Here is a 9,330-nt window from a genome sequence, read left to right on the forward strand (position 1 = left end):
TCAGATCTTTCTGTCTGCAGTGAAACTGTTTTTAGACATAGTTATAGAGTGGCAGATGTACTGGTATGACATCTGAGAGACTATTGCTGGTAATGGAGTACTCTATTACTTTGGCATATATAGGCACTTTTTGCTTGGTACTTCTGACTACAAAGTATTTATGTTTAGGGTACCACAGGTACTTAGCCGTTGTATTTTTTCTTATAAGTTTTAGAGGATAGCACTGGATAAATTTTTCTTCTCCTTCAGGGTAATGCAGCTTTGCATGAGTCATTCATCTTGAACGTACACCATCGTGATATCAAGTTAGTTGTTGTGACACCTTATCAATATGATGCCCATTTTTAGTCTCCTAGCAGTGGAATGATTTAAGTACTTTCTAGTGGAGACAACGGCCTCGTTTAAGAACATCTTGGTGACTCTGGATAGGTTTCAAATAATTCAACTAGGTGAGGAGGAGACAATTGAAAGTCATAACTGAAATATTACCAAAAATCCTTAACTGGTTGGGTTTGTCCATTATTTGCTTTAAGATTTTGTTAAATGGTGGCTTACTGGATTCTCAAATGGCAGCACCGCCGAGTACAATTTTTTTTATCGTCTTCAGTTTGAACTTTGCTTAAGTTAATTAAACTCTCATCACCTGAGGATGCCATTTTAGCAATGAGGTTTACAGGACCTATTCTGCCAATGTAGAAACTTCAGCTACTAAAGAACATACCAGGTCTAGAGAGTTGACACAATGCCTAGCAGTGCTTGAACAATCAGGCCCACCTCAGTAATTTATCTCCATCGTTATTGAAATAATACTGGATTCAAATCATATAGCCATGGTGTCAATTTACAAAATCTACCCTGCTTAAATTCCTTTTATAATCAAATGTAGCTCAAAGTTTTATAACAGTCCACATATCATTTAAAAAAATAAAAAAAAGAGTTTGCAAAACCGTGTCATGGTGTCTCCCCATAATACAGAATTTTTTACATATAATTTTTACATATTTGAAAGAAGTCCATTAAGTCATACATGCATACAACTTTTTGCAATAATAGACTCAGCATAAAGCAATATCAAAACATAGTTAATATTTCTACCAATTACATTTAGCCAAGCTCCAGATTTTGCGTAATTTTGCACCTGCTTCTGGCATGATAGCAGATATAGAAGATGTGTGTACCTATTTTTTGGCCCTGGGAGAGGACTCCACTGTGTGGCATCTTCCCACCCCCTGCTACCAAAAAAAAAAAAGATAATTTCCATTGGAAAAGGTGGCATATCCTCCGAAAACTGCAGTTTGACCTACCTTCTGAGTTCAGACATTGAACTGGATGCATGATTTGGGAAGGCATTTAATACCAGCTACCTCAGTAGCCATGTGGTGTTAAAGGAAAAGGCTGGGGGAGGAGAGGAGAAAAAAAAAAAAAAAAAAAAAAGAGTATTATAATGTATCCTGGGAGTGAAGGACAGCATGGTTATTTTGCCTACAGTTTTATTTATTTATTTTTAAACCTTGCCTATACTTTTGCTGCCAGTCCTTTCCTATTGTTATCTATCAGCTTTTCCAAGAAGACACTTGGTTGTGCATAAAGTAAGAATAGCTGCACTGACTCAAACCACAAGTCCACGTAGCCCTGCGTACCTGGCAGGTGCCCTGCCTCGATAGGGGTACAGTCATGCTGTTATAAGGCCTCCACTGTCCCCTACAGATTAGGGACACCTTCAGCTGTTGACTTCCAGACATCTTCAGGGCTCTGTATCCAATATGTACAGTTCAAATGTTTCCTAATCCAGGGGGTGCGCTATGTTTAATAGTCTGAATTTGTCCTAGATCCTGTGAATTTACTTTCTCCTTCTGTCTCTCTTTCTCTCTCTGTCTTGCCCTTCTTTCTTCTGAAATAGAATGACCAGGGCTGCATGAATTATTCAACATAAGAGTGTATGATGTATTTATACAGTGATATAGCGATACAGTGTATTTATACGGTGATATATATATGTTTTCTATTTTGTTTACAGTTTCTTTCTTAATCATCCAAATATCCTGTTTCACATTTTTACTTGATACTGAGTGCTTGACTTGATGTTTTCAGAGAGCTGTCTAATATTAATTCATATTTTTTTCTTCTCAAGCAATAGTTCATTTGTAGTCCCTGCCTGTGAATGTATGGTTAGACTTACTTTTCTCTTGTGCATTTCTTTCTGTTTTATCAAATTTCATCACCACTTTATTGCAAATGGCATTCAAAATTGTGAAATCATTTTACAGTTCCTTACAGGCAGCTTCTGATTTAACTTTTAAAAATCATTTTGTATCAAACTTTCTCATCTGACAGTTCTTAGATATCACATTTCCCTTTACTACTAATAAAAGTACTTTTGCTTAAATCCTTCGTTTTAATTCATGCCTCACTCCAGAAAGCTTTGCACACACTTAAGTGCCCAGTTGCTATAATTCACTTCTGCATTTTTCAGGATGGGGGAGGGAGGCCTTCAAGCTGTTGTCATTTACATTTTATTAATTGGAAACCTTAAAAGTAGAATTCAGACCTTCTTATTGCCTATTGGTTCTGACAGAGTGGTTTTACTACCTTCAGAGTGAAAAATGGCAAAGGGCTAGATCCATAAAGTGCATTTAGGAATAGCCTTTAGCCTCTTAGATGTCCTGCCTTCTCGCAGAAGCTATAAACCCAGATTAGGCACATCCCTCTACACCGCAAGAGGACAGCTGGGTATTCAGCAACAACTTCCACAGCTCTGGCATACCAAGCAGGGAACAGCCTGAGTGAACTGGAGAAACAGCCAGATGGGGGAAATAAAACAAGTGAATGGTGTACTGATATTGGTATATTTTTCAACACTGCCTTACTCATGGGACTAGAGGGTGTTGTGAGGTGGGCATCTCTCCCACAGTAGCTGTTCCTCTTATTTATCCCACTCTTCCCTGCAGTGAGTTCTAGCCTCAAACTACAATGCTGAAGTGCCAACCCCTTTCTTTCTCTCTGTCCCAGTAAATATTGAACTTTCAGGGTTAAGCAGCAACTGAGTGGAGTTTGGGGAACTGCCCTGTCAGTGTGAGCACCCAAAGCTGCATTTAGCCACTTCTGCTTCATTGCAGGTCTAAGGTGGGGTCTGTGTTACGATGCCAGTGAAAGCAGTGAGAACAATTTGAACCCTGACTTAACAAATCTCTTAAACTTGCTTGTGTAAAAAAAAATCACTTCTGTTTGTCCCATATCTTAGCTTCACTGAAATGGCGATTTAGTAATTCTCCAAAACCTGTTATCTGTTAGTATTCATAACATACCAGAAATCTTACACAGTGGGGGGAAATAAGGGAAATAAGTGGATGATGACTGACATTTAGTGTTTCCCAAACTGAGTTACATCTTGGATATTTGAGAGGAGGAACTAAGAGCTTTTGTATTTATTTATTTGATTTTTTAGAAACATCTCCACTTGCCTGTATTAAAAAAATACAGAAATATTTTTCTGTAATTATAGAAGTAATTTTTTGAAAAGCTATAGCTATACTCAGCTGGTCAGTGACAAAAGAGAACTAGCTGTCAGAGGAGATTTGTGATGTTCCTCTTGAAAGTGTTATGAATTTGCATCTGTTCCATTACAGTGTAGATGCCTGTAAATCTTTCTCTGAATCAGTAGAACTTTGGGAAATAATAAGCCAAAAATTAAGAGACTTCTGAAACTATCAAATCAAACTGCCATGCAATGTTTTAAAAATGAGTAAACCCTGAAAGACTGCTATCTCTATCATCACCTATATTTAAGTATCTATATTGATATAGGCTAGTTCCTATATTTATGATTAGTTTCTAACTTTCTCAGTTTATTAGACATACATGTCATCCCAGTGTCTCCACTGCGTCAGCATTTTTTTGTATTGCTGCCATTAACTTTACTGGGTTCTGCTTTTTAATGGACAGATATTTAGTAACAATGGCAGGCAGCAATAAAATAAAAAGCAGTGAACGGAAATCTAGAATTACAGGAAAATTCATAGCAAATCCCAGGTCAGACAGTCTTTCCTGGAATGTACTGGGCAGGTACAGGTCTTTTTATATACAATGCCAAAATGGCAAAGAGAGTGTTTTTTTATGCACTGATACCAAATAACAGTAAAGCTATTTCTAGGAGATCTAAGACACTCAGTGCCACAAAGGAAGAAACAGATAGAAAGGTTGTGGCTTTAAACTTGGTCAAAAAATTCTACGTACTGACTTCAAGTTGATGAACTTTTTTGCCAGTTCTGGAGTTGCGTGTTCACACCAGGTCCTTTAGGAATGCTCACTCCTTGTTCACAGCCCATCTCACCAGTCCTTTCTAGCTCTTTTCTTTCTAAGTAGACTGGGTTATCCACTGCCTTACTCAGTACAGCCTCTGGCCCTTCTTTTACCTTCACTTGGACTTGTTCTTGCTTCAGGTTGTTGGTTGTTGGCCTTAGGTTTATTTAATATTTTTCTATCTTTTTAGTTGCATTTTGAATGTAGACTATACTTACATTAATGAAAGATAGACTTCGTTCAATCTTTTCTTCTATTCCAACCCCCTAGAATTTAGGAAGTGAGAAATGACTGGATTTTTAAAGGAAAAAAAAAAAAAAAGAATCATCTTCTCTAGTTCTGTAAAATGAAATCTCCTCCCGTAAGTTAACTTTGCACCCACCAAGGTTTCCAAATGTTTGGAACTTAACTTGAAACGCATTATGGAAATATAAATATTTTTTTTTAAGTACTGATTTCCAAACATCTGAAATGCAGGAATTCTCAGTTTATTACAAACTGTGGAGATATCTTTAAAAAAAAAAATAAGTATTTAAAAAAAAAAAGAAACAGCCTAACTCAGTGCCATTTCTTTGACATTTTAGGGCCTTATTTTATTTTGTGCTCAAGCTCTGTCTTTCTTATAAAAGCATACACATATGTCTGCACTTTCCTGACTAGCCAGGGCAGTCACCATTTTAATATTACAAATAAACTTTCAAGTGGACAGAAATTCCTATCAAAGCTGAAGTATCAAGGAAAACAAATTGAAATGGTCAGTTTGGAAGCAGGTTTTCTGATAAATACAAGGAGTTGGTTATATGCTTCATTAAATATTTCAGCTAAATGAAACTTAAAAGAAGATGCAGTGTTATCAACCATAATTAATACTAATTTGGACAAGAATATTTCTAACCCTGCTGTGGTTCACTGTTGAAATAACTATCCACAGAACAATAATACCGTTTTTCAACATTGTATCTCAATAACTAAAGCCAGCAGAAATTTCTTTAAGCAACTTAAGATCTCCAATTTTCTTACTGTAAAATATTTATATTGTTAAGAACTTTACAACTAATCTAAAAATAACATGGAGCACATTCTTTCTGAAAACTTCGTGCTGGAGTATTTTCTAACATCTGTTGAAAACACAGTTTAAGCATAACTTATAGAAACAATAGACAAGGCTTACAGTGAAAGAAAAGAGCAGACTTCTGTAGATGAATCAAATTAAATCTAAAGGTAGTACAACATATTAACATTGTCCCTCTCTGCCAAATAAAAAGATAGGAATTGTCATACTAGTCCATTCAATATAATAATTTATCTGTACAGTGATCAACAAGCGTACTTCCATTTTGATGGCTGAATAAAGAAAAGAAAATGAAGGATTTAGATACTTGTGTCATCATATTCTATTTATCACCAAAGCTGTGCATAAATCTTTAGGTAGGTCTAGACCAAATTCTTGGGCAAAAGCTAAAAAGGTCTGGGTCTAAGTTTACCAGAATTTTTCTCTACCTACTCCTGGGTGCACACAGATATTCAAGCACGTGTGTACAAATAGATGTGCAGACGCCAGTCAAAAGGTCTTATCTTTGTTTCTTCTACTCAGGAACTGGAGGCATGTTCGGACTTAAACAACTTTTTAAGGAAAACTTTGCCTTTGCATGATATCTGAATTGAAATTACACAGAAACCTTCATGTGTAATTTTCTGAAATCCAACAAAACCAAGCACTCAGAGATGTAATCTGCATTCTTACTTGCCTATCTGCATGTCCGTCTTTTGCTTTTATTTTGAGAATATCTTTACTTTCCACTCCCTCGCTCCTGTGCTTTTGGAGAAAACTAACAGAATCGCTGATTACCTGCATTTCCCCAAGGGACCTAGGAAAAAACCTCAAAATCATATATTAATGTGTGTGCTTTAAAGTAATGAAATAGTCCCTCTGTCACCCTTGAAAATAAGGGGCACTACTTTCCACGCTTCCGTCCCTCCAGGCTGCCCTCATATGTGTTTTATACTGAAGTATTCCCAAGGAAGAAAACAGTGCAGAAGTCCTGAAACTCTTTTTTTTTTTTTTTTTTTTTTTAATCATGATTGCCAGTAGGAATGGATTTGGTAAGGGTAATGTAACAAGGATTAAAAATATCAGGTGCTATTAGGTGACATTAAATGTAATGAAATCTCAAGGTCAGCTTAATTTCTTGCCTCTCCTTATCTCTCTGACACATAGTACCGTATCTCAGTAGCTGCCACCAACAGCTACCATCAGAACGCCTGGCTAATTAGTAATCAGTCATGTCACTTGGTGTGATCTCATCCAGTCTGCTATCGGACCTGAGTACAACAAAAAAGGAAATTGGAAACTCTTAGCAACTGTGCGTTTAGTCCACTTGTTTTCAGCAGCATGATGTGCTTGCAGTTCAAGCTTTCATTATGCTACACCAATAGACATGTTTGAATTTGATGGTTTTGGTAGTTATTCTTTTAGGAATATTCTGTAGCACGAAGAAGCAAGACATTTAACTACCAGCCAAATAACCCCATCGAATGTTAAAAGACAAGATTTCTTAGCAGTTCAACAGCATTAAGACAGGGGAAAAGCTTTTTAATAAAATTCCTAATCGTATATCCTTTCTCATTAGTAACCATTTCAGCATAGAAAGTACCCATCGTAGCTGAATGAGACCAGAGAATGTCTCATTGCTGGGGTCTGATCCAGCAAAGCGCTTAAGCACACCTAGAATATAAATACAAGAATATCCCATCAAAGTTACTATGATCACCCACATGATTAAAATTACACAGAAATGTAGGTGCTTTTCTGATTTAGGGTCTAGGGAATGAGGTATTTAAGACCAGCCTTTCATGCAGTAAAAATATTTACAAATCTTTTTAAGAGATGACATATAAATAAAAATTATTATCTTGCCTTTTGAGTGCTAGACTCAGGACAGCTTCAAATGTGAAAATCTTGCACGTTAAACGATCAGTTTATTCCCGAACTAAGTAGCGGTCTTAAATGGCAATCGTAAAGTGCTAATCTCTGCTACCAATAAACAAAAGTAAATCATGGCAGAAAACTTGTTTATGTGCAGTGATCTCCAGAGGATTAGCATTTCGAGGGATCAGATTTCCTAAAACTCCTCTTTCCTGATAACAGCCTCTGCTGTGAGGTGACACACCAATAGGCATAAATTATCTAGAGCTGCAGATAAGCAGCGGCCATTTGGGGGTTCGAAGTGCAATATAAATAGATGCAAAACAGTAGGGGAACTGGTGCTCATCACAAACCTCAAAAGGATTAGCAGCTGAAGCTCTGATTTCCTTGCTGTTGTTAGCTGCGATTTATCATCAGACAGTGACTGAGAGTCTGTCTTATCTGTGATAATTTAATGGCTTAATGGCAGTGCCTTTATCTGGGGGTCATAATTAAGCTTGTTTGATCAGGTTTCTAACAAGCACCTCGCCTGCATTTTTAGCTATGCCTACTTTTCCTCTGGGTGTAGGAGCATTTTTGCTAATTAGTATTAACAATATTATTGTTAACAATTACTGGTAACAATAACAATCTCGTAAAAGGTTAGCATTTATCTGGAGGAAAAAATGCAAGCCAAAAAAAGATGCAAGACTGAATTTAAATACATTTACAGGAAATTTTAACTGCAGTGTCTCAGCAACTCTCTGGTTTGTCAGGTTCAAATCTAACGCAAATACAAAACTGAAAATGAAAAACCACTGCATAAAATCACTTTGAAAGGAATCATTTTCTCCGGTACAAAATTAATACCAATTTGAAAGTAAAACTGACTGCTATTTTACAGTGCATTTACTCTCCCTCTCTATCATCCTGCTAATGAGCTGTTTCTTCCACTGTCATGAGAATTTCCTCAACAAAAGATGAACTTTAAGACCTTATTATGGCTGCTTAAGAGCACAGGTGTCATTAAAATGAATCTAGCAACACTTTATCTGTTGACGTCTCTACAAAAAGTAGCAAATCATATTTTTTAAAATGTACTGAATATTAGAAAATTGAAAGGAAAACTTTCCAAGATTTTAAATCTTTTTTTTTTCTTTTTAAAGACAAATGTAGCTGATAATTTTGAATACAATATAGTGAGGAAGCAAACAGACAAGTAATAAATTGTGAGTTAATTTATTTTTTAAAAGATCAGTTGAAAAAGATAACAAGTTCAGACTTTCTTAATTGTTGATATAATTTTCTTAATGCAATATCTAGGAGGCCACAAGGAGAGGTGCATAGGTTATTTACTGGTATTTAAGGAAACTGAATGACTGGTTTAGAAAATAATCTGAAAAACCTGATGACACACGGAAGGTATGGGTGTAATATGTGTGTATATGTGTATATAAATCTATGTATATGTGCATTTATGTGTATTTTGTATTTGCACATCTATGTACACACTTATGTATTATATATTTCATGTTTACATATACTTTTAGGCATATACGTACATTTATGCATTCATAGCTTTATTGAAGTTTGTCTTTAGAATTCTTTTGAAGAAAAAATGAGTAGTGGGACAAAGAATCTATGTGTTTAGCTTAAATTAATTATTTAGGCACTATAATTAATGCAGAAAGACAAGGGTTATTAAAAGGTGAGGTTAATTCATTCCATTTACCTGAGTTTCTTGTTTTAGAACTGGATGCATTGCTTTTCTTTCTTGTGGCTATAGATAACCCCAGGTGACTTGGCTAAGCTTGTAGATGGCTGAAGGTAGATGAAAATAATTCTGCCCACATGAATGAAAGACACAGCAAGTTTCAGAGCGAGAATTCCCAATGCTTTCTTATGAAGAAAGTTACCTCCTCGTTCTTTGCTAATGGAAGGACTGTCATGGTAGAAGTGTGTGTTCAGGGAGTGTAATGATAGGACACAGGGTAACAGTTTTAAACTGAAAGAAGGTAGATTTAGATTGGATATCAGGAAGAAATTCTTTACGGTAAGGGTGGTGAGGCGCTGGAACAGGTTGCCCAGGGAAATTGTCAATGCCCCATCCCTGGACGTGTTCAAGG

This window comes from Rissa tridactyla, chromosome 3 (assembly GCF_028500815.1).
Source record: "Rissa tridactyla isolate bRisTri1 chromosome 3, bRisTri1.patW.cur.20221130, whole genome shotgun sequence".
NCBI lineage: Eukaryota > Metazoa > Chordata > Aves > Charadriiformes > Laridae > Rissa > Rissa tridactyla.